The 12469-nt window shown below is 41.6% G+C and overlaps 1 protein-coding gene across 1 annotated transcript in view; it reads left to right on the forward strand.

Annotated features, from left to right (window-relative positions):
* TBXAS1 (thromboxane A synthase 1) overlaps positions 1–12469 on the forward strand; it is a 229291-nt gene that overhangs the window by 66745 nt on the left and 150077 nt on the right. The gene's annotated exons all lie outside the window — the stretch shown is intronic.

Consider the following 12469-nt stretch of genomic DNA (forward strand, 5'->3'; position numbering starts at 1 on the left):
TAATAGGCGAGATGGATTGCAATCTATTGCCTCAAGACTTTGCCGATCATAAACTAAAATCAGTTAATGCGTTGAGTTAAATCATGCTATGTTATGAAATGTGCTAGTAGTATTAAAAAATCAATTCAGAAAATATATTGATTATATTATCTCCATAGCAACAAACAATAATGGGATAATCTTAGCTTAATAATTGTGCTTTGTGAAAACCTTTCAGAATAATTACTGCATTGTGGTCTTTTCACAATGTGGAATGCAATAACGCTTCTTCCTTGACTGCAGTCACCATCAGCACTGCGTCAAGAGATGCTGTTTTTGTGTGCATGCATATGTATTCATGGGTAATTTTGCTCCGGGTGAAACAATTTAGCAGGCTATTTTGGGATCCATTTTTAAATGGACAAGACCACAAATTGGCAATTGTTTTCTATGTGGTTTGTTTTCTCCCACCTCCTCTGACAACTGGCTACTGTAAAAAGAGGCCGTTAACATTCCTTCTCCTGCATCTTTCTTTACAGGGCACAAAGATTTTGGCATGTAACAAAACTAAATGTCCAGCCACTGTGTTAAGGATTTGTGGGAGAGAGGAACTCTGCACTAAAGACAGTACTGCAAAGTTGTTCCTTTAACTGAATTTCATCTATTATCCTCTAGAAATTATTCGTTCCAGAGGAGCTGAGATATTTGCCTGTATTTTAGAGGACCTGATTCTCTTGTGCATCCTTCATTGTCATATAAATACCCTGAGATTGTTATGAATAAACATAACAATGTTTATTCATAATAGAAACAATATATATATGTCTATATTCTTATGTACAAGTAGGAGTGTGTGTGTATAACATTTTTAGCTTGAAATTTTAGCAGGAGAGTCAGAGGTATAGATATATACGCTCTTCATCTGGGTCTTGCTTTTATTTTTACTTCTAGATTAACCCTGTAATTTTGATCTTGAATTAAAAAGAGGTGTTGACCCAAATCTGTGATGGAGAGGCCAAGTTTTTAGAGTGTCCAAAAATCCCAATTTAATCCCTGAAGTTTAAGGAGCCCCTAAGGTGTCCTGTCTGTTTGAAAGCCCTCAGGGACCTGGATGTGGATCCATTCACCATCTGGTCATGCCACTATTTCCTGATGTACTCATTGTGCAAGGGCTGGGTTTAGAGATCAGCCAGCAGAGAGTAGGCTGCTGCCAGATCTTGCACCAGCAGGAGATTCTCCATGGGTTTTGCAGGGTGCCCCGTACTATCCCCAGTGGTACGGTGGGATACCCCTTTGCTTCCCAGGGCATGAGTGGGTGCCACATTCTCCAATGGTCACTCCTCTGGCCCTTTTCCTGTGGACAAACACTGATGTCAGACAGGTTAAACTTTTATCACCACTTCCTAACAGTGCATCATATTATTTTGATTCTTACTTCTGGACAGTATTTGTCCTTCAAATGGCCCATAATTTGATTTCATACCATTTACCAGACAGGGGTCCCCTTTTCTTTGAAAAGCCCCTGCTTTGGGACCACTGTTTAGAAGATGTGACCATCTTGGAGCCAGGAATGTGTGAAACCTCAACTCTGTATGTGGTGGCACTTTGATACTGTATATATAAGAAATGCAGTACAGTGCAAGCGCTGACAGTTTTCCATGTGAGATGATGTCTTCATAAGGAGCTTGATTATGCTGTTGTCCCCTGCCGTTGATTTCCACTACAGCCCCTCCAGATTGTTGCTTTATGGGGAGGGTGTGATGGAAGAGTTGTTTTCTGTCCCAGGCAGTGCTTACTTTCTGCCACTGGCCCAATCCCCTAGCAATGTGGTTAATTCACAGGGAGAGGGAGGAGCAGTGGTTGCTCTCGACTTCGTGCCTTGTGCCAAAGCATCTAGTTCTGTATAGCTGTTGTACTGAATGAGGGTGCCAAGCCCCTCTCTCCTTTTCTGGGTGCAGATGAATGCAGTTATGAAAGACCAGCTAAACGCAGCAGTTCCTCTGGAAAATATCTGGTATTTGCAGGTGTGTAGCATCAGTCATTTTAAAAAATAAAAGCCCATATGGATTGACAAGGTGCTTTTTCTGATGCTGCTGCAGAATCCAGCCCTAAGTGATGATCTGGAAACAGAAATGAATGGCTCATATGATCCAATTCAGTCCCCAGCTCCAAAACCCAGCTCTTCTGTCTATGAAATTGTCACAGTAGAAACTGTGATTGTGCTTCTGCTTGGCACCCCCTGTGCTTGCCCAAGGTGCTGGCTAGTGGCCTTGCTGATCTCTAGAGCTGTCCCAAATTGTCATTCCACAGCAGCCTCCTGTTTAGTTTCCGTGTGCTATCTCAGCTCCTACTGCTCTCTGCAGTCTTCTCTCCAGCCCACATAAGGGTTGGCACTGCATTTTTGTGTCTGTTTCTTCCTAATCCCTTGTTTCAGAGAGTCCTGATATGGCTTTCTAGTGTGTCTGTTGTCCATGCTTGGGTCCTACCAGCTACCACATGGGTGGCTTGAGTCTTAAAACAGTGCTTGGCTTCTAGACAAAACATGAGAAGTAACTTCCCTTATGAAAACAAGGAGATTTTGTTCGAAGAATTAAGATAGGTGGAGTGAAGTGCCCAGTGTGATACGGGTGTTGGGGCTGCAGCTTGTCTTATTCTTGAAGGGATAAAACGATTCTGTTCTGCACAGGATATTACAACACATTTCTGTACGTTGTTGTTTAGGGTGAGTCTGTCCTACCTGGTAGACTGTCTGTCTGGGAGCAGGATGAAGCACACTGAGTGTTGTTCACATGGCTAGGGTGAAGATGCTTGTAGCTCAGCAGCCACGTGCCCCCTTGTGCCCTGCTGAATGTATGGGCTCACCTCAAGCCTCGTGTGTGTCAAGCTGGCTTGTCTGCCCTTAACCTTGCGGCTTTTACAGAGGTGCCATGTGATAGATAGTAGTAAAAAGGGACTTGTCATGCCCATGCCTGGCCTGTCCATGCTACAGATAGCAGCATGCTCTGTTTTGCATCAGAGGCCAGAACAATCTATAGGGACATTTTTCTTCTTTCATGCTTGAGAGCCTGCATCCATACAAGGTGGGAAATAGACAAGAGGAAGCTGGGCTTGTCCAGCTATGTTAAAATACAGAAATAGTCCTAGTATCTTTCAGTAATGAATTAAGTGGCATGACTAATGTCTGTCACATGTAATGCTCTTTCCAGGTCTCTTCCCTTGATGGAGTACTCTGTGTGCAGCTGAGTGCTTTGATTTGGGCACTGTTTTGAGTCTTAGTGTCATCGTGATAGTAGATCAAAATTTGGGAGCTGAACACAGATGGAGTCAGTGATAGTCTTTACTTCTTTCAGACATATGTTTCGTAGTTTCAAACTTGGTGGTCACAGATAATTAAGTGGCATTGATTTTATAATCAGTTCATAAACAATGGTAGAGACCCCTAGCACTATACAAGGGAAATGTCTCCGAGGAGGCCAAGATATTATCACCCACTGAATGAGTAATGTTGCTTCCTAAAGCTGAGGTTTTCTCAAAACCCACCTGTCTAAATAGTAGCCACTTAGGCACTAGTGAGTTAAAGCAATATGAGATAGCCCAGGGTCTGCATCAGAAAAGAAACCTTAAATACTATCATCCTAATTCTGTGGGTGAAGATGCAAGATTTGCATGTGGATGTGTAATTTTTCCGGCACTTATTTTGAAGTCTGTTTGCACTCTGTGGTACCTAAGAGGCACCATTGCACAACGGGATTGGTTAATATCTTTTATCCTCAAAAATGACATTTTCATAACCTGAAGGAATCTGCTGTTGATGGTTCTGAGAAGGAAGGGGACGCTCTTCAGAAGTGGAGAAACTCCTTGGAGAGAAAAAAAGAGTCCCTGTGTCCCTTTCTTGGGAAAGAAGTCAACTTTCATTTCTCCAAAAGCCAATTTGTTGCTCCCTAAACCAGTATTGTCAGAATACTCCTGAAATGTTCGTTTTCCTTAGATTTAGCTAGCGTGTCTGTCTGTCCTACAAGAAGTTGTTTCCATTTCTTTCAATTATGCAATTACTACTTTGCTTCCCATAAGGGAGGCCAGCAAAAGAAACTAATAAAATTCATTCACCATTTGTAAGATGTGCCGAATGCTTATGCTAATCCATCTGAGAGACATTGAGCACACAGTGAAAATACACATTGCAATGGTCTTCTATTGCACAATGAATTCCCTCCTATAGAGAGCACTGTAATTCTGTTTTCCTGTTGTAATTTTTGTAGTAATATTAAGAAAGGCAACAAAGATGGTTAGTGATCCAGTGGAATTACATACAAGAAGAGATTGTGTAGCAGAGAATTACACTCAGTTTGGAAAGAAGACAACTTAGAAGAGATTTAGTGGAAATTACATACTCTAGTTAAAAAAAAATAAAATTCATCATTCCTTTCTCTTTTTTTTTTCCTTCTAGTTTCTTGACTCATTATAAATGTATGTTTATCACAGGATCAGAAATTGCAGTGAGTCTGTAAGACCTCATATGGAGCCTTTCATGAGCACATAGTGCACAAATTTTATTTCTCTTTGTACATGTCTTCATAATGACATGTTTTCTGTTTTTGATAAAGGTTCCTAGAAGTCTGAATAGGTGTCTTCTGTGACATTTACTATTAAGTAAAATAAAGGCCTACAAGGTTTAAGTGTTATCTAGACAATAGTCCTAATAAAAATAGTAAGGTTGCAATTATAGCTCTATAGCAGATATAAACAAGGGCTAAGCTAATGGCAGGCAACTTCCAAATAGATAAAAATAAATATTATTTTAGCGAGTGTAATCACGCTGGAGAATTCCAGCATTTCAAGAATCAGGGAGTCGAATATAGCAGCTGGAATAATTTGAGGGTCTGGATAATTTTATGACTAATTACATTTGTAGCTATGCATATTATGATAAGAGTAATTGAATCTTTAGCTAACAGTTGGGTGAGGAAGAAACCTCCCTCTATTTAAACCATTTTAGAGTTAACTGTGTATGTAGGGTTGTTTTCCTCTTGCCTTTCTCTAAAGCCTCAGGCATGCAATACGTCTGAACACTTAGATTGAATTTGTTGATATTCCTATCTCATATACTGTCTGTGTTTCTGTGGCAAAGAAGGAATGGTTTTCTAAGATACCAAGGAGGACTGAGAAACCTGCAACTTATCTCTGGCTCTACCATTGACTTCTTGTGTGGCATTTGGCAAATTGCTTAATCTTGTGTACTTCCAACTCTCCACCTGTGACAGATGGGCACGTACCATCCCAGAGATGTTGTGGAAATGAAGTTTGTAAAGTGAAATGAGATTGAAAAGAGAAAGACAAGAAGAAAGTGAGAATCTCATTGCAGTATGCCAAATTAATGCATGAGGCCATATCTATATGGGAATGCTTTGGAAAGTTAAGGTGAATCAACTAGAAGAGTGAGTGCAGCGTGCACATATGAAAGTGCAGTAAATCTTTTCCACAAGAAGAGCCTCTCTTATTCTTTAAGTGGCTGTGTATCACCTTGAGGGACTGGTGTAGATGGGCTCGGTTATTCATCCTACACTCCTATTTTTTCAAAGTATCCACATCTTATCTCCTGTGCCTCAAAACCTTCCTTAAGGTTCTTGCCTGTGCTATTCTGTCTGGGACGCTGTTCTAAAATCTTACTACTTTGATAGTCAATAACTTTCATCTAATTTCTAGCAACGTTTATCCATGGCCAGTTTATACTCATTTGATCTTTTAGTAATGTAGGCCTTTATATTAAATAGATATTTTTCCCTCCCTGATGATTACTGCCAGTACATTTATAGACAGCAAGCATGTCTCCTCCCTTTGGTCTGCTAAAATGAACCTTTGGTTTGCTAAAATGAACTCTCCTAATTACAACTTGTAAGACAGGCCTTCTGTTCCCTGAGGATCCTTGTAACCCTTTTCTCCACTCGTTCCATTTTTAATTCATTCCTTTTGAATGTGGCTCATCCAATTTGTATGCAGCATTCCAGAGAAAGCATATCCCAGATATTCTACATTTTAGTTTCCATCATACCTGTTATTCATCATTATGCTGTGGTTGGTGTGTCCATCCAGATTTTTCCCTTCTCTGTTATTTTCAAGCAATAATCTGATACTGCAGAAATTCTGGGAGTGAACATAGTCCCTCTAGGGGCATGAAGCTTTGCTGTCAACTAAAGACTCTCCTCTGTTGTAGTTCATGTTGTTTAGGTCATCCAGTTCTTCTGATATGACAATCTCAGTCTCTCTGACTGCTGAGGAAAGAATCTGTCTTTCAACACAGAACCATGGTTTTCACTAAAGTCTGTCTATTTTTTGTGACAAAGTCAGTCCTCAAAACATTGAGCAAGGTTTGTCCCAAGACTGACCCTTGAAAAATCTATGGATTTCCTCCTTTCACGCCTGTACTTTTTCTTTCAACTCAGTCCATACTCATTTCCCTACAGCTTGCATGTTTACTGTATCTCGATTTTTATCCTGATTTTCACGCTTCTGGGCGTTGATGACTGTTTGTCTGCCACCAGACCAAATGCATTACTGAAGTCTGTGTACATCTTCCACTGTTCCCTCATCTAGAAAATATGTAATCTTCCCAGAGAAACTTAACACGTGGTGTATCCTGTTTCCCATTCCTCTGACTCTCTTTCCTTCAGGTATTTGCTGTGGAGCCTGGTGCCATGTTGTTATCAGTGGGCTGGAGGTGGTGCCTGAGGGACTGTTAACCAGCTACAACTGCTCTGTCCAGCCATGCCACTTACGCAGTGCTGGTGCTTACGACTCAAATGTTAAAAACATATGTTGGGGTTTGTGAGAAAATCTGAGGACTCTGTGTGTTCCGTGCACTGGGAAATCTTGTATGCTATTGAGGTCAGGCTCGCAATTGTGTATTTACTTGCTTGGCTTCCCCTCCCTCCCGCCGACTCTTCAGTTACCAGCCTATTAGAAGCAGCCATTAACCTGGTTAATGGGGAGAGACAGCAAATACCAGAAAGGATGATGTGCTTTTCTTAATTCCCTCTTGGAAACCTGACTGGTTTAAACTGTAAATGTCTCAAGAGAAGGCTGAAAAGGCTCCAAAACATGTCTTGCTTTTGTAATGCAGGCGCATTCAGGAGGAGGAGAAGAGATGAGTCTGTTCTCCTTAGGACTTCACTGGCAAGTGATCCTTGGGGGTGAAAGGGTACTGCCCTGCCAAAACTGCCCAGGTGGCTTCGAGCTGGCTGTGTGCAGGCTTTGGGGTGGTGAATCGGCATGACTGAATTGTACTGTGCCACCTGATCCTTTGGGTGATATGACTTGATTGCAACAGCCTCTTCCCTCTCTGACCAGGGCAGGTGATGGACAGCAGAAGGAGAAGAGGGTGATGAAAGGCATGGAGTAAGGGCAAAGAGAAAGGGAGAGCTCATGCAAGAGGGGAAACAACCATGTCTTAGGGAAGGACTTGAGCAGTTTCTCCAAACAGTGACATGACAGCTCCATGTTCTAGACGACAAGGGCTAGTACAGCACACAGCAATAAACTTGCCCAGTTAGTTTTTATTGAAGATCTGAAAAGGTAGAAGGAAAAAAAATACAATTTGTTTGGTATTTAGTTCAGGTAATTTTTTTTTTAATTGTGTAATGAGAACACATTGTCCAAATTTTCATATGCAGATTCAATTAGTGTTCAGTTAATTAGCCTTTACAGATGAGGATTAACTTAATTACATAACACTAACCTCTCTTAATAACTATTAAGGGTAGGAAGGCTGCTTTTAATAAATTTGGAAGGGATATATGTGTTTTTTAAAATCTGAAATGGCATACACATAAATTAAACCAAATTACACACAGAGGACAGCCATTAAGAGTAATGATCAAAGGAAACAAACTATGTACATGGCTCAGAATCAGGCTGGTTAGAAGTTCATGCTGTTTTCCTCCTCTTGTCTGTGGCATCCCAGTGTTTTCACTAGGATTATTACTGGAGATGCTGTACAGTCTGGGGTCATTCCTTCAAAGTGAGCTGCAGTCTGATACAATGTTGCTTTAATTAAATGTTAGCTTGTATTAAAAAAATAAACAAACCAACCACAAGAAACTAGTACCCAAATTGATTATTTTTTTATTGTTATTAGCACTTGTTTTTTTCCATGTGGTCTAAGGAAAAAAAAAGATGTGAAGGCCATTGAATACTAAAAATCTGATCCATAAATGTAATTCATTGTTATTATGTGCCATAAATAATTGTATAGATTTTTGTCTCTTAATATGAGGTGTGCACTTAAACAATGATGCTGTGGTTATTAATATCACAGTGAAACAGAGCGTCATGTCTGACTACAGAGTGGTGAGAGTGGAGCATTTATGGTGATGGGATATGGTGTCTTTGGCTTCTGGGTCACAGATTTGCTGTCTTGGCAAGTGACTGACATCAGGTAATATGTGATGCTTTTCAGAAAGGGGCAACAAAAGAAGCCTTTTTCTCTTGGTAATGTTTCCCACTTGCAGTGGATTTTGATGGACACACCACAACTATCTTCACACCGGTCAATAGCTTTTGTGGCATTCAGTACACTGCAAAATTCAAGGGCTATCCCCATTGCATTCTGGAAGTCACTTTTTTGGAGGCCAAATTTTGAGTTAGTCAGGAGCATGCATCTACTGTGTTCCAGGTTTGTGGCCCTCTTCAGACCATTTTATCTAGTGACCCTTAAGGACTACAGCTAAGTTCATAAACCACATGATGTGTTTTCCAGCTGCAGCAAGCTAAAATGTTACAAAGAATCCTCCATGCAGTCTGGGTGACTTTAAGCTTGAGTTTAAGCTTAAAGTCACTTAAATCCCCATTTGCAGCCATGAGATCTGCAGGTATTGAGCAACTAATAAGAATAGGTGGATGTGCCTCATGTTAGACACCCCAAAAATCAAAATGCATGGTATTATTGCCTCTTTCCGAAAACTCTAGTTTTGTGCCCAAACCCCCATTTTCAGCAAGGAGGGAAGATGACATTGCTGCAGACTTTTTCCTTGCTGTGAGAAGCTAACAAGGTGGATATGCAACAAGAAGGATATTGCTGCAGGATCCATCTTGGAGGTGGCAGAATTTATTGAAAAAAGGAAAGGGGATACTTGAGCCAACAAAGTCCTTCCAAAAGCCCTTTCATGTATGTACTGCTCAAGCTGAAGCCTCAACATTTGATATGCCGAGATAGATGGTTGGCAATGACCAGACTTTGCTCTGGCTGATGCAGACCCAAATCTTGTTCCCTTCCATGGGGGTTGCACCTGTATCCCTGAGAGAAGGATTTGGCCTTGGGAATGGTTCTGCCCACGGATGCAGCTGATGATACACGCTCAGAGGAAGGGCAGAATTCATATTCCTTGTAGGGAGGCAACCGCCAGCCACGTAAACAAAGAAGCCTTCTGGGTGTGCAGCAGTCAGCCCACTTGAGCTGCTGTTTCCATGGTATACCAGATGATGTAAAATATGCTTTCTTCAGGGAAAGAAGATTTTCATACTCCTGCATTATCTTGTTCATTGATAAAGGGATGTCATCAGGCTGGTACCTCACTGTAGGGGCCACATGCAGGCAGTCCCCCCCTGCCCCAACACTTTTCTGAGTTGTTGATGGCCAGTCATATTCTGCAGCTTCCAAACAAAGAAAAAGCTAAGTGATTTTTCTGACTTAGAACGGCATTACCAACTATACTTTTACACTTCGTCCTTACGAGTCACTGTTTAATGTGCTATACTTCCTCCTGATCCACATGGTGTCATCTCACAATACCGTGCGTTGCTTTGCTTTTTGGTTTTCTTCTGTTTTCCTAAAAAATCGGAATACATATGTTTCCATTTTTCCCTGATTGTCCCCTTGCTAACCCCCGCATTGCTTCATTAAAGCTCCTGTCTTCTGGCTGTTTTTAACCCACTGGGTACATGGCAGCAGGCACCATTTCTGAGTTTGCTTCCTCTCCTTGTGTTTACCCACTGGGTGACCTTGAGTCCAAAAGAAGTCTCTACCTCCTTTTTCTTGTAAAACAGTTGCTGCTGGTGGGCAGGTACTTAGTTATCCTGTAGGTACTAAGTACAATCGTGATTATAAACCTGGATAAACCTGCAATAACGAGCCTTGGAGCAGATCGACCTCAGCTAGTGTAAATAAGTTACCAAAAGCACTTACGAGGCTTGCTGTGCTTCAAACATGACTCATAGGAGGAGGAGGATGTTTTCAAGGTACCTGTCTACTGGAAGCCATGTTCAGGGATGACTCTGCAAAACTGGCAGAGCTATGTGGACGTGGCGTATCCCCTCACTGTGTACTGAGACCATCACAGACAGGTTCATTGGCCTTCCTCATGGCTATCAAGGAGAAACATAAGCGCCTTCATACGACCCCAGCTTCCTCCAGCTGAAAGGTGTGCCTTGGCTTGTAAGGGATGCACACACATGTTCCCTCTGCCTTGACCATGCTCTGGCCACCGCAGCCTCGCAGGGCTCTGCGAGTGCTGTTTCCTTGTCTTTCTCAGGCAGCCGGACAAAACCTGCTCCCAGGTGCTCACTCATGCCCATGAAAGGGCTGAGGATAGCAGTGGGTCCTAGGGGTGGATGGCGGAGGCAGGCAGTAGTGTGTGTATGTGCACAGTGGTGCAGGACATGAGAAAGTGTCCCGGAGTGTAGAGAACAAGCACTTTTTTTAACTCCCAAGGATGCTTTTTCACAATCTCTCCCAGATACTTTTCAACTCCTTCTCTCCCTCTGTCCTGTGCGCTTTCCTCACTTTGAGGAAAAACTAAATGTGGTTAATTTTAAGCCAGTGCAATCATTTAGGAGACCTGGAGGTGGAAAACCAGTTACTGGTTAACAGGCCTGATTTGAAATGTGTTCTGCCTGACCCCTCTACTGTCGTGAGCCAGGAGCAGCGCTTCCAAGAAGCCGGCTTTCTGGAAGGCTTTTTCACTGAATCATTTAAAGCCTAGGCTTCTTGTAAATGTTAATATCCTGCTGGCTCTCTGGAATGCAGCTGGTGGATACAACAAGTGCAATACCTATGTGCGTGCTCGCAATCCAAAGCAAAACTTAGCAGGCGAGGTTCAGGCTGTAATTTGGAACGTCCTTACTGAAGGCTCAGGCTAGGAGGAAAGCGGGCTGGAGGGCAAACCTGATTTGGCATCATCTCACAAGACTGGAAGTCCCTCTGCCCTGTGCAGCCGACAGCGTTGTGATACAGCACTGCTTTGGACCCCATGTTCGACCCTGCCCTCGAGCAGTGCCCTGTGTTGCGCTGATGCCTCAGCGTGGCTGTAAATGTCAGCTGTGTTGACGCAGGTGGGAGTCGCTCTCCCAGGCAAAGTGGTCAGAGTGCACCGATGAGCTGAGCCTGCTTTATGCAGTCTTAGATGGCTGCCTGGAGAATAGCGCTGGGGGGAATTTGGCCCCAGGATTTCCCCTTGCATCAGCAGGGGAAGGAGTAAGCAACCTTTGTAATGCTGAAATCATAGCAATTGCAGGCTGAAATCCTGCTACTGCTGAAGTATTGCTATAGCGAAATGCAGGTCGGTGCCTTTTTGAGTTAGCTGTACCTATTTGTAATATTGCAAAGATTTTGTCCACCTTAGTTTCTGTGTGCTAATGGATGAGGCTTTTCTGCTTACCTTAGTAGTAACGTATTTTTCAGGTGACAATATATATTTTTTCAGGCAATCACCTAAACCACCTCTTTCGTAATTTTATCTTTAGTGTGTTTTCTTACATACCAACCAGTGCTTTAGCTTTTTGTAGCTTAAGGAAAACCTAAAGTTCTTGCCTTAACTTAGAGACATATTGTCCTGTAGAATAAACATACTACAATTCCAGGATGAAAAAAAGAAACAACCAAAAAAACCCACAACTGTATTAAGAATGAAAAAGAATTGAAGGGCTCTATAAGAGGAGGACTGTAGGTGGTGGCAAGTGCTTTGCTAATTTAGGTGGTAAGTTAGTACCCAAGGGTGATAAGTAGGATAACTACTTTCGATTACCGGATTTTCTTTTGTTTAGTGTGGTATGATGATCCCAAAGCATACATAGATTATATGGTCTTGTTTGTTTATGTCTGTGGTTAATGTATTTACAATAGGTCATATTGTTCTAGCTAATATTCTGCAGTATGTCATGAAAAGTAAGAAAGATTCAATATGAGGCATAAGTATTCTAATTTGTTAGTGAATCTTCTCTGAAGAATGAAGACAGATCACAATAGTCTTTCTTGAATTAATATAAATGCAGATTAATGTAGTCAAATGTTTTATTTTTCCATAAACAAGTTACAAATACAACGCAGTACGATTCTCAAATATCACAGTTTTGTTGAAACAGATTTTCTTTAAATTCACTTTTGCACACCTTCTTTCAGATTAATCTATTTGAATTCATTTAGTATAGTGGCAGGTTTATTTGGATAAATGGATATGAATTTTCATCAATTATGAAAATGAAACAGTAAAAATTCTAAAAG

Source organism: Leptosomus discolor, chromosome 1 (genome assembly GCF_034619465.1).
Source record: "Leptosomus discolor isolate bLepDis1 chromosome 1, bLepDis1.hap2, whole genome shotgun sequence".
Lineage (NCBI taxonomy): Eukaryota > Metazoa > Chordata > Aves > Leptosomiformes > Leptosomidae > Leptosomus > Leptosomus discolor.